This window comes from Pinus tabuliformis, chromosome 3_2 (genome assembly GCF_031772625.1).
Source record: "Pinus tabuliformis cultivar Carrire ecotype Pingquan chromosome 3_2, CPIR1, whole genome shotgun sequence".
Lineage (NCBI taxonomy): Eukaryota > Viridiplantae > Streptophyta > Pinopsida > Pinales > Pinaceae > Pinus > Pinus tabuliformis.
In genome coordinates, this window is record NC_142302.1 from 396,816,146 (window position 1) to 396,830,921 (window position 14,776).

Sequence of the window (14,776 nt, forward strand, 5' to 3'; positions counted from 1 at the left end):
GGATGCAGATTTTGTAAAAAAGAAGCCGTTAACAAAAATCTCTCTCAGGTTTTACACATGTTTCACAGTTCGAAATATTGAAAGGGATCTTTGAAGCTTATTTTCTAGGATTTTGCAATCTTGTTTTAGTCACTGCTTTAAAAATCTATTTCCAAACAAGTGGGGATGAATGCTTAAAAACCCAAAGAGTTTTTGTCAACAACGAGCCCATTGAAAAAAACATGTCTTAGATTTGGCATATCTATCATGGTTAGATAGATTCGAATTGATCGTTGAATCCTCCTTTTTAGGAATTCACTAGAATAAAACTTTTCTATTTTTAGAAAAAATGGCTTATCAACTTTGACCTAGATGTCAGCTCATCAAATTCAACATGGGGATCCTTAGCCTCACCCATGAATCTAGAAACAACATGATCTTCAGATACATAATATTATTTCTTTTATTTCATGATGGAACAAATGTAATGTATTTAGTTTGGATTAGATATACACTTTTTTATATTTAGCAATTTATAATTAAGTCTGAACAAGAAAATTACTTATGTTTGTAATATTTTCTATAAATAAAATCTCTGTAGAATGAACAAGGGTTCGAACTTGAGAACTCTTTGGAGCACATTGTATCAGATTTTGTTTGCGATTATTAAAGCTTGACAAGACAAAGCATGCAATTTTATCATATCATGGATTCATGTGATGTATTTTTCCAGTCTATTGTTTTCCTTATGTAATTGTTTTCTTTTCAGTTATACCATTTGAATATACGACCTTCTAATATTTGGACAATATTAAAATTTATATGATTCATGGTTTTTTTGGTGCTCTATTTCATAGATCTAAATATTTGCATCCCTTTCATGTAAAGCTCCTCTTGGATTCATCATTCATTCCCAATTGCAGTGGCCAATTTTCTCCCTGCAACTATCAACTACAATGACAATTGTGTAAGGAAAATGTGTCTACCTTGCCTCTGAGATATGCTAACTTCCTAGCTAGTTCCTTGTCATTAACTCTCAACTTATTTGACTCCATTGCCCAATGTTTTCTTCTAAGTTCCTAACCATTAAAATTTTGACTGAGTTATAGAATGGATCCACCTTCAAACTGAAAGGGCTAGCTTTCAATTTAAAATATTGATTAGGAGTTACCTTAGAGATTTTCCCTTACAACTAGGGTTTTCTCTAAGAGATAATATTTTGGCACCATTATCGTGGAGGAAAAAGCTTCAAGAAAATATCCTTGAAGAACAATAATGACCAAATTTGATTTCTGATGTTGAACAAAGGTCAAACACAAAGTGGTTGTGCACCAGTCACCTCATGACTCCATTGTAAAAAAATCGAGAGTTCATAATTTTCATTGTGACTCGACCGTCCGAAGCATTCATAGCTTGAATTATAGATCTAGTTGCGTAGTCAATTGAGATCATAGGGTATGTTAAAATTCCTATTTCTATTGAAGCTTTTAAGGAATATTGGCACAACTTTGGTTATGATCTGATTGAGGTAGATTTTTTAATGTTTTTTCCTATGTATTTACATTCATCCAAACGTTCCTTCGAGGGTAAAATCTCTTTTTCAGAAGCATTTGTTGGGGAAATTGAGAAGGTTATTGAGGTCTAAAAGGCCCAAATAGTGTCCCATAATTTCCAAGATCATTATCAGTCCTTTGAAACACTTATTCATATGAAATAAAAGGATGTTATGCTAACCTTTAATATCAATATTGAGGAATGTTTTTTTTGGGATTGATTTTTACAATTCAAAGTTGAAGCCACAGTTTAGCATAGTGAATAGATTTGAGAAATCCAACCATGATTATAAATCATTCAATGCGTTGAGGGTCATCAGATAGATCATGATCCCATGGTGGACTACATGGAGGGTTTTTTCAGCTTGAATTTGCAGCCATTATTTCCATGTAGATGCAAATTACATCATGAGTTTCCTTTGCCACTATACCATCGAGATTTAATTTTGCTGAAGCACAATAAAAAAATCCATTGTATATGAGCAGCTTCTAGATTATTTGATTCATCAATTATTTCAGTAGTTTAGTGTAGGATGAGAGTGCAATAAGCTTCTTGGCCAAGCACTTATTTTCAGCCTACATTTTTTAGTTTCAGTTTACAGTGTAGTGTATAGTTTAGTTTTGATTACAGTTTGGTTTTCAGTTGTAGAGTAAGTACAACCTGCCACCTAAAATTGTTGAGTTGGGATCGGCCAAATGGATCATGCTTCTGGTGTATGGGATTCTTATTACCATCTATGATCGACAACATCCCCATGGAGCCAGTTGTTATCACAATTTTAGTCAATAACTTTAAAGCATTGATAGTTTCAGTGTCAGTGTCGATCTGTAGAAAATAAAATTTTTAAAGCGTTGATAATGACAGTGTGAATGCTGGTTTGGAATAAAAAGGGTTAAAGTGCTGATAACCAGAGTAGCAGCGCACTTTTGTAAAAATGGTCAGTTAAAACTCTGGTTTTTCCTATAAAAGGCAGTAAATTTGGGTACAGTTTCTGAACAGTGAGAAACAAATTTGCCAAATTTGAAAGAGGCTTTTGTCGAAAACAGATCAATTAACAAAACACTATCACAAATGTCAGGGTATGGATAATTCAAAGGGATATTTGAAGCCTATTTTTGAAGATTTTGTAATCATGTTTTGGTATTTGTTTTAATAATAAGTTTCCAAACAACCGAGAATGAATTTTTGAAATACCAAAGAGGTTTTTCTCTATATCGGGACCATTAACAAACACCTCTCTCTGATTTTGCAAAACTATCATGGTTTGAGATATTTTGAATTGAACTTTGAATCCTATGTTTTAAGAATTCCTCAGAATTAATCTTTTCTATTTAAAAAAAATGCCTTATCAAATTTGACTTGGATGTCACCTCATCAAATTCGACTTGGGGATCCTTAGCCTCAGCCATGACTCTGGCAACAACATGATCTTCAGATACGAAATATTATTTTTTTTGTTTTATGATGGAATGAATGTAATGTATTTATTTTGGATTAGATGTACACTCTTTTATATTTAACAACTTGTAATTAGGTATGAACAAGAAATTTTGTTTAGTTTGTAATTTTTTCTATAAAGACAAGCTCTGTAGAATGAAGAAGGGTTCAGACTTGAGAACCAGTTGGAGAACATTATATCATATTTTGTTTGAGATTAATAAATTTTAACAAAAAAAAGAATGGATTTTTTTCATATCAGGGATTCATGGGATGTATTTTTCCAGTTGTCCTTTTCCTTACGTAATTGTTTTCTTCTCAGTTATATGATTTGAATGTATGGACTTCTAATATTTGGATAGGAATAAATTTTACATGATTCACCGTTATTTTTGGTGCTCTGTGTTACACAATGATTTGTCACTATCCTCATCTGAGTCCTTCTGCTATGTCATGTATCAAGTAAACATGTTCATATCTTCCTACTCATATAAGAAGATTAAACAAATGCGCTTTGATGCTAAAAGTTGACCCTTATTCCCTAAGTTTCTGCCTTGTCATGAGTAAGACATTAATATACGTGACAATCCCCTGTCATAAACAGTCTCATCACGACATTGTCGCAGGTGTACACCTATTTCTCGCAACGGTCAAATTTTAGGGCCTAGCACGAGGCTCCCAGCTATTTATCGTGACGATTGGTCTGCATGCATTACCTCCTTGCAATGTCGTCGCTGAGACTTAGTTCATACCTAGCGATGATCTAGATTTGGCGAATTTGTTCAAACAGTCAGCCTTCTGGATGTCTCTAGAGCTGGTTGTTGGGTCAGTTTGGGTCGCTTTTCCTCCTCTGAAATGGTGGTTCCACCTCTACTGTAACCTCCCTTAAGGATAAGCTCCCTCTCCTTCATTTCATGGAGACTCCTTCTGCTATAAAACCACTCACCATTGCTATGATCTGCTACTTCTTTTAGTTGGATAGTGCTACTAGTTCTTTTGAGTTTGGTAGATAGCTTTGGTGTGAGTGTGACAAGTGTGGGATTGCTAATAGTTTGGTAAGAGGTTGTGGAGTGCCTTAACCTTGTATTAGAGTTTTTGAGTGAGAGAGAGAGATATGTCCATTTGGGAGACCCATTCTTGAGAGTGAATGCTTGAAGAAACATACTGGCTAGACCGTCCGAGAAGGCTTACGATGTCAAGACTTGGTTGTAAGCTTTTCTCTTGATTCATCTTAATACAATCAATGATGATTTCCTCTATCTTGTGCAGAATTTACTTGATAGCTTATGATTTCTTGACTTTATAAGTAAATAGATCATTGTTTTTCTCGGTTACATGCTCTGTTGTTTTATTGTGGTTTTTCAAGTTGCTTGCTCATTGAGGAGAAAGAAACGGAAGCTGAAGCGGTGCAACGGAACTTCATCAACCACCGGTTTGAGGTAGGCCACCAACGATGACTATTTAAGGGAACCAATTGTTGTTTTGACTTTGTTGTGACTAGACCCACTCTAGGGCTAGAGGGGTTGCCTCTGTTCGCAGAGGGAACACTTTCCTACTTCAGAAGTTGGCGACTCCACTGGGAATTCCTTTGTATGTTTTTTTTCTTGTTTACTTTTGTTTGGTTTTGATTTAAGTGTCTCTCAAGTTTTGGGGTTAAACCATCAATTTTTAGGTTACATGGGTTAACTTGGGAATTTCGTTTACTGTCTGGAAGAATAGCCTAGTGTTTGTTTGGTAGTTTTCATTCGTTCTCCATTATTTTAAATCTTGTCGCTCAAAAAAGCTTGACAGCCATGATGACATTGCCCTGTCTCTGTTTTGTAAACTCGTGCATCACTGAATCCTGTCGTACAGTCGTGACGATTCCTGGAATCAGCATGTCATGGAAGATAGGTGTACTTGTTGTAGATCTAACCCAAGAATATTATAGATCAGATACGAAAATATAAGACAATGAAAATAAACCCAGAAATAATATGAAATGATTCTTTATTGATCAAACCCTTAAGGTAGGGCAACACCATACATTCACTCCTTAAGGAAGGAGAACACTCCACAAGCCATATGCCTGTTCATACAATAATCCTTGACTATCTCTCCATGTGGAGTCTCTAGCCTCTATATAGGCCTCATACATACAATACCATGGATCATTACCATGGTTCCCTCATACCATCAAACTAATACCATGGGCCCATTACATTATTATTAACTACTTGTGGTCCCTTACATGATATGGGTTAACCACCTTATTTATTACTATGGTCCATCCCATTATTACATTATTACCTTGGGTACCTCCCTTGGTACCACATATTATCCCCCCTAGTTATATAACATTCCCCCCCCCTAAGCATGTTTCGTCCCCGAAACATGGGAAGAACACAAATAATAAGATCTACTCAAAAGAGTAGTCCACTGATACCATGCACGTGCATCTAGCCATCCAAGAGAAAGGTGAATCCTCGATCTCGCTTGTGCCTTGCTCGCTTGAGATGGAAGTTGACCGTGGCAGCTCTTCTGTGTTGATGTGTAGTAGGTCAATCTTCTCTCCTCGCTATCCGTCATATGGGAGTTGTTGTCCTTGTGGCTAATTCGTTGCCATTTTGTTGGTTGTTTTCTTGCGGGATGATGTGGGTGGTGATATGCTGAAGTTTTAACCAACGATGTATCTTTCTTTAATTCACCACCTAATGGAACCTGATGGGTATCTCGTACCTGTTGTGGTGCCTGTAGTTGTTTCTTATTTTTCAATATTACTTCAACCACTCAGTCCCCCTCTGATGTAACATTTTCTACTTCCGCCTCTACCTGTTTTTCGGGTACTTGGTTTGATGTTTGTGTGTGGTTGTCGACCATCAATGGCTCATCATCTGATATATCAGTCCCTAGAACATCTTCTACTTCAACCTCTGTGGACTCTACCTGTCTATTGATGGAAATATCCTGTAATGTAATTTTCTTCTTTTTATACCAGAGCTTCAGGAATTTCTTTTGCACATTAATATTGACAGCACCCACAGATTCCATCCAAGGATATCCAAAAACAAAATCCATGTTATCCATATCTGTAGTATAAGAGTCACAATGCAACACATACTTATCCATAGAAAACTTCAAATCTTTATAAACTTGAACATCCTCATTATCAACCTGTATGTTTTCAATGTGTTTTGTTGGAACTTGCAATTTTTTTGCCACATTAACATTGATGAAATTATGCTTGCAACTAGGATTTATAGAAACAATGATCTTCTCTTTCTGAATCAATCCATGAACCTGCAATAAGGAGACACCTGTAGCAAATAACCCCTTATGTGTCTCATTCTCCTTTTTTCTAGCCCGAGACGATTTGTCCAAAACGAGTTTTTCAAATTCTGCATCTGAAAGTTTGGTCAACTGCTTCTGGTCAAGTGATAACCACCAGTTTTCAGCCTCATCTCTCATATTAAGCTTCATTGGAACCTTCCAATATGTCCCATGTATGGACTTGTATCTCTGTATGAATTCTTCAATAGTAGGACCATCATCTTTCCCTGTAAAATATAGCTTCTCCATGAAGAGGGTTTGAGAAAAATTCACTTACTTGGCGAAAATTTGAAATTGTCGTAGTTTCATCAATATTGCTCAGAATCCCTATTATGATCTGTTTTCAGAAATGGAACAATCATTCTGCATCTACCCATGTGATAGAAATCTTGATCCCCGCACTTAAAATTTCAGATCTGCGCTGCAACTCTCTCGCCATCACCAAAATTTCTGCAAAAAGAGCTGATTTTAAATTAGCGATATCTCCCTCATCCAGACTCTGATTCGACTGATTTTTTTTTTTTGAAATTGGGTAATTTTTCTCAAAAAATCCATATCTACAATTATATTTTGTAGATATTGCACCAAGACGTCCATATATGTGCCGCAAATTCGCCGCCCCCGAAATCCTGCAAAAAAAAAATAAAAAAATTCTCCACTGTTTGCCCAAGAAAGTGCTCTGATACCACTTGTTGTAGATCTAACCCAAGAATATTATAGATCAGATACGAAAATATAAGACAATGCAAATAAACCCAGAAATAATATGAAATGATTCTTTATTGATCAAACCCTTAAGGTATGGCAACGCCATACATTCACTCCTTAAGGAGGAGAACACTCCACAAGCCATATGCATGTTCATACAATAATCATTGACCATCTCTCCATGTGGAGTCTCTAGCCTCTACATAGGCCTCATACATACAATACCATGGATCATTACCATGGTTCCCTCATACCATCAAACTAATACCATGGGCCCATTACATTATTATTAACTACTTGTGGTCCCTTACATGATATGGGTTAACCACCTTATTTATTACTATGGCCCATCCCATTATTACATTATTACCTTGGGTACCCCCCTTGGTACCCCATATTGTCCCCCCTAGGTATATAACAGTACTATCACGATGATGTCGCTCTGTTGTTGTGACTATTGGCTACTCTAGTTGTTGGTTTTCTACCTGCGACGATTCCTGTGTAAGTTGTTTTTACAGCTTCACCTTATAAATTCGCCAGTCTTATTTATCCCCTATTGTTTCCTTCTCACCCATCAACTTGTTAATTGCTTTTGGTTAAAGGTACTGTCTCGTTGATTCCATTCATTGAATCTTGTATTTTTGGATCGTGTGACCTAGCTCTTTCAAGTTTTTGAATTATTTGTCTGGGTTGCTTGTCTATCCAAATTTCATCTGCAACTGTCTTATTGATTTTCTTGAGACTTTTTCGTTACTTGTTTCTTGTTGGTTGAGTTTTAGTGACGATTGTTGAACCATTTTTTGATTCGATTTCTTCACTACCAAGGATATATCACAATTGTTTGGATCAATTAGTTCACACTTTCTTGTTTGACTCTTTAAATTCAAAACAATCAAAATCAAAAGATTGCATTCATTTAGAATACGAAATTGAAAGTACATTTTCATTTCAAATTTTCATGTTTGAGAAATTGGAAAGTGATCTTTAAATCTATCATTAGTAGTATCGATGCACTGTACGATTGATGTGTTAATGAATTGTGTTTCTTAGTGCTTGCATTTTCTTTTCTTGGTTTTGTCTTAGTTTGGGAACGAACTTTCTACCTTTCTGTAAGTAGGTGTTCATCGAAATAAAAGATGCTTTACTCATTCTAGTTGCATTGTAGGGTTTTTGGTATACATATGATAGGGCCTGGAAATTGAAACTTAATTCAAGATCAACTCTAAAATGAACTGAATGAACTTAAAAACGCATTGGAACTTAACACGCATTATTTAGAGGTCTAGGCTACAGACGTGCTCCGGCATCATTAAACCTAGTCACTATTGTTTTCACATAAGGTTGGGTGATTCCTCCTTCTGTGACCCAATAGTTTCCTAGCACGGACTTTTGCTCCCCATGCCATCGAGTATATATCGGGAGACCCGACTAGGTTATCATTATACATCCTTAGGAATCCATGTCTTCCACCTTGCAAACTGTAATGCACCGAACACAACATTCAGGAAGATTGACTGTCGTATAGAAAGTCCTTCGTTTCATTTGATTACCAAGGTGTATATGTAGTTTTATGGGTTGTTTGGTAAACCTTTTTCCTAGTTCTCCAAACTAGTCACTTTCGTTCCTTTTCAAACTCCTTAAAATAAAAGGTCCATCTGAGCACTTATCCTTTTAAGCTTTTTAAATATTCGAAGGAAACTAGTGTCACCTTTTTTCCTTTTCTCGACTCTTTAAGAAAAAAAAATTCATGTTTTATTCATGTGTATTAAAATTTATTTGGCCACGTTCACATTTACCTTGTTAAATCTTGATTGTGTTTCAGTTTGCATAGGATTGTTTTCCTTACTCGTTTGTTTTTCCCTAGGAATTTTGAGTTAAATCATCCTGGCAAAATCACCAACCCCATCTCCTATACCAAGTGACCAAGGCTCTCCATCTTCCATCGCTTCTGAGGTATCGGTTGTTAGTGATACTCTTCTTGTTATTCCGAGTATCCAACCACTTAACTCTCGCCCTCCGGAAGAGGAGTTATACTATATTCATTGGAACCCCATTTGGGAGCCTTCCGAAGAAGGCTTTCCCGTTACTCCTTCTGTTGTTTCAATCCCAATGTCTTCCTCTAGCATGGATGAGATGAACCCCATATCTGGTGAAGAAACCTTTATGGCAAGTGGTGAAATCCCTATACCTATAGAAACTTCACCATTCTGTGTCACCCCTCTTGGTATCACATTGCCTTTACGCTACCATGCATTGGCTGATATCATGAGTTCTAGATCTCCCCTTATGAGTTCCATGTGGTATCGTACAGTCACTCTGACCTCAGAACCTTTTACACTCCAGATTCATAATTTGACTGTCACATCTGTCATGACTATTCCAACTATTTGTGTGGCTTCTTTAAGCCCCATTGTTAGTGCCATCACTGCATCTTCGGTCGTGACCACTATTGCCAGACCTTTGGTTGGTCCTACTAATGGTGTTCTGTCGACATCGACATCTGTAGTTGTTAACCCCACCATAGTGCCCCACCTTCTTCTAGTTCCATTCTAGCAGGGGGCATATGGTCAGTACTTGCAAGCTCTTCAGAATCGAGATCCGTAGAATCTGTTTCATTACTATGATTCTCGAGGAGCCCAAATTTATCACCCTGGACCCATAGCATATTAGCCTGCAGTTTCGATTTCGTTATCTGTTGCTTGGGCTCCAACCAGTTATCATGGTGGCCAAGCACAACCTTCAAATTTTCAAGGTACACCCTATCAAGGTTAGCCATCTTACGGGCAACTGTCTCACGGGCAGCCATATTATGGGCAACCTTATCCAGGGCAACCTGTTGGCCCACAAGGACAGCCCTTACAAGGACAACCTTCGGCCTTCAGTGGTTCCTCTTTTACTTACTTCGAGCAACCTTCTGGCAACCCAGGACAACCTTACATCTAATAAGGCCAACCTGGTGCCCATCAAGGTCACCCCTCTTAACAAGTAGGTCAGTCTCAAATCCAGTAGGGCCAAGCAACTGTCTAGTCGGGTCCATCTTCTGGACAAGTTGGTCAGCCTTAAATCTAGCAAGGCCAACCATTGTGCAGCCTGCTCAACCATCTGGTCAGATGGGTACGCCTTCATTTCTGCAAGGTCAACCCATCACTCAGCAAGCTCAACCTTCTGGGCAAATGGGTCAACCTCAGTCTCAACCCGACCAACCTTCCAGCCAGATGGGTCAGTCTCAATTCTCTCAAGGACATCCCTTTGGACCTGCTCAACCAGACACTCAAATGCTCATTGTTTCTCAAGCTCCACCCGGTTTTTAGATCCAGTCTAGGCTTCAGACCCAAGCTGGTCTCCAAACTCAAGTTGGCTTTCAAACACAACCTGCTTATCAAATGTAGCCTAGACCCTAGGCATAATTTGGAGCCCAGCCACCATATGGTTTCCAGCAGCCCCAAGGGCAACCTCAATTTACCCCATATCAAAATTATCAGCAGCCACAGGTTAACCCTTATTAGAATTTTCAACAACCATACATTGCTCTTGTTGTTTAGGTTGGTAATCAGTGGGCTGCTGGTGGTCCAAAATAGGATCAACCATCCAGTTACACTTATAACCCCTATGGACAAAGCCCTTATGAGCCAAATCTATTCGGGCAAAACCAATGGTGGAAACTGGGAACTAGATGGAACTCTAACCCTGTTTCTTACCAACAGCCTCAGATGTCCTTCAACTCTCAATTACCTTTCTTTGCGACATTGGAACTGTCGGATGTGTCCAAATTGACAAATGATCCCATTCTTCATAATCCATATTGGCCTTTGGTTCCAACTAAGATTCTTCGTGATTGTCCCGAATTCAATGGTAAGTTTGGAGAAGATCCCAAAGCTCATGTCATGACCTATCACCTATGGTGTTCATCAAATTCATGGCTTGAAGATTCAATTTGGCTTCGTCTTTTCCAATGGACTCTCACTGACTCTGCCACACAATGGTATATTGAGCTAGCTTGTGGAACTTTTCAGGTCTTTAACTCGCTTGCTATGGCTTTTTTAACTCATTTTCAGTTCCTAATTCGATATGAAATGGGTACGCATCTCTTGACATCCTTGAAACAAGAAACGACCATGCATATCTCTGATCATATCCATGAATGGAGGAGGCATCGTCATTTAATTAAGATCTGGATTCCCGATCAGCTTTTGACCGACTAGTTTACAACCTCATTCATCGGTCTGATATCTTGGGACATTGCTATGGGAGCATGTGTAACTAAAGAGCAAACTATCACGTGTGCTCAGTATCTTGACTTGGTTTACTCCCAGTCCGGTACACTATATGATTATTTGCCTGATGCTCCGTGACTTGGAACTTCCAAAGCTCTGTCAATGCCATCTGTTGACGGTGTCATTGGTTCTGTTAATGCGTCCTCCAAAAAATCTTCCGTGAACCCTGAGAAGCAAAAGTTTATTGCTCCAAATGAAAATGCTTCTCAGGTTTCATCCAATTCTAGTAAAACTTCTAAATTTAACGTTGTCAAGTCCACTATGGCAGATAAAACTTAGAAAGGTAAGAAGAAGGGAAAAGGAAAGAATAATGCTGATCAACCAAAGTAGGATCCCCCTAAGCCTCCAACTAAGGAAGGTGCGAAGTGCAAGCCTAAGTATCCTTGTCTTATTTGTGACGAGGATCACTATATTAAAGAATTCCCTAGGCGATCTGAGGTTAGTCGTTTGCTAAAAGGCACCCTTGGGGCTCCTGCTGTGCTCAAAGAGCCGTTTCCCTCACAACAGACTCAAATGGTGGCTAATCCATCTCAATCCTCTTCCACCTTTGGCTCTCAGCTCTTCATGGCTGGGGCGATTCCCATCCACATCAGTACAACGTCAAAAGAATATCCTTCTCCCGCCGAGAAGGAAACTGAGGTCCCCTCGAGTGTTCCTTCATCCAGTACTGGTCCTCTCCATATCGAGTAGCCTAGTACCGAGTTAATCATTCGACCTCCTTCAAAAGGATTGCCCCAAAAGTCTTCCTACAACCTGAATGCTTGTGCTACACAGCACTATAGCATCGTTGAGGACTTGACCCAAGCTCCTTCAGCTATGTCTGCACTGGAAGTGCTCCAGAGTTATCCCTCTCAGAGGAAGTCTCTGCTATCGGCCATTGGTGGCATTGACTCGACCGACTCGGATTTGATTACTTTTTACCTAGATAATCATGTACTAAGACTGTATCTCCAGATCGCCTTCCTTATTCAAGTCATCATCAATTCTAAGAATTTTCACCGCACTGTTATTGATGAGGGCACTTCAACTTGTATCATGTATGTTGCTTGTTGGAAGGCTATTGGTTCCCCAACCCTGAGTCAGTCTCCCAATACCTTAGAGGCCTTCGATGAGAGAGCTTCCCGTCCTTATGGTATCCTCCCGCATTTTCCTATTACCCTAGAAGGAAAGATAGTTGAAGTTGAGGTCGAAGTTGTTGATGCAAACTTAGCTTACAACCTCCTCTTAGGACAAAGATGGACATATGCCATGCGAGCCATGGCTTCATCTCTATTTCGTGTCTTTTGTTTTCCCCATGAAGGGAAAATTGTCACTGTAGACCAGTTGTCGTTCTTCGCTTCTTCCTCTTTCGATGGAAACGTGCCTTTTGTGGAGCATACCTCTGTTCCATATGAGAGTGTGGGTGCTGGAATTTTTAAATATCCTGCCCTCACGAGTGTTTTTTCACTCCCACCTCCCAACATCACTCCTATCAATATGATTTCTATCTATTCTGATCCTTGGGTCCTTCCTCCCATTGATCAGGTAGAATCCTCTGACGATGTCATGTCATTGAGTCTTTCCGAGGTCAACTATGTGAAAATCGTTTCTGCATCGGCTTCATCTTTTTAACCTACTCCTTCAAGTGGGGCTCTCGACACATATATACAATTCCCTTGGCTCGGAGATAGTGCTTCTTCAGATCCCTTACAGGAAATCTTTCCTTCTAATGATGCGATCATCGAGACTATGTCTTTCAAGGAACCGCCTTGGTTTGATCATCACCATCGTTCCTCGTTTCTCCCTAGCCATGGGGTTATGATTACTTGTCCCAAGCAGTTTGCTTCCTATGTCCCCTCCCAACCCCTTCAGAGACCTATTCAAGTCCATCAAGTTTTCTTTGAAGGAAATATGGGGAACATTATGCAAACCATACCTATCGACATCTCTTTTAAACCAGGGGTTGTCGAGGATATTCACATCAAAGTAACCTGTACTCTGGACGAGATTCAACTTTATACCAATCTTTCTAGAGAATTTCGTGATGTTTTTCCTTGGTCATACGAAGAGATTCCCGGCATTGATCCTAGCATTGTTGTGCGTGAAATACCTACATATCTAGGTGCTAAACCAGTTCCACAATGTCTACACCCCGTGCACCCCCGAAAGGCTGCAATTATTAAAGCATAAGTTGAAAAACTTCTTCAAGTAGGGTTTATTTACCCTATCCCACTCACAAATTGGGTTTCTAATACTGTCCCTGTGACCAAGAAGTAGGGAACTATTAGGGTGTGTGTTGATTATCGTGACATTAATAGTGCCTGTCCCAAAGATAACTACCCTATGCCCTTCATTGACCATCTCATTGATTATTATGCTGGAAGTGAGATTTATTCATTTATGGATGGATTTTGTGGTTATAAACAGATCAATATATCGCCTGCGGATCAACACAGCATCGCCTTTATCTGTCCGTGGGGTACCTTCGCCTATAAGAAACTCCCTTTCGGTCTTAAAAATTCCAGTGCTACCTTCCAACGCGCAATGTCTCATGTGTTTCATGATATTTGACACATTGTGCAGCCTTACTTGGATGACCTTCCAGCTCATTCAGCAAACCACTATGACCATCCAAATCACCTCCGCGAAATTTTTCTTCACTGTCAACACTACCGTATCCATCTTAATCCACATAAATGTGTCTTCTGCGTTGAATCCATCAAACTTCTTGGGTTTTTCATCTCCAAAGAGGGCATATGCTTGGATCCCCTCAAGGTTGAAGCCATTTTGAATCTTCCTCCTCCTGCTTCTTCGCAACAATTGCAGAGTTTGCAGGGTAAAGCAATTTTTTGACACCGTTTTCTTCCAAAATATGCTGAAGTTGCCAAGGGCTATATGCGGTTATTGAAGCGGGATACCTCTTTTGTTTGGGATGCCACTGCACAAGAGTCATTCGAGCAACTCAAGGCACTCCTTGCTACTGCTCTGTTGTTACGTCCACCTATTTATCACTGTGACTATACTCTTTATCTGGCCGCCACCAATAGCACCATCGACATGGTTTTGATCCAAGATGATGATGATGGTACCGAGCATGTTGTCTATTACCTCAGTCACAATTTACTTGACACGGAAACTCGACATGCCTATGTTGAGAAGCCGGCATTGGTAGCCATTCATGTCATCCAATGTTTCCGCCATTATATACTATTGCGCACGACGACGGTGATTTTTGATTGCAACTCGATGACGTACATTTTGTCACGTCAGTTGCTGGGGGGAAAATACTCGAAATGGATTTTCATCCTTCAAGAGTTTGATTTGGAGTTTACTAAGGCAAAATATAAGAAATCCCTCATTTTCAGTGAATTTCTCTGCTCACTACTGTCCGCTACCACCCCCTCTTGATTAGAGGACCATATTTTGGATGAGTCTCTATTCTTGATTAACACCCTTGATTCCTGGTACGGGGATATTATTGTCTACCTTTCGATGTCCTCCTTTCATCCCGATTTGTCCCAAGATTCCCGACGACG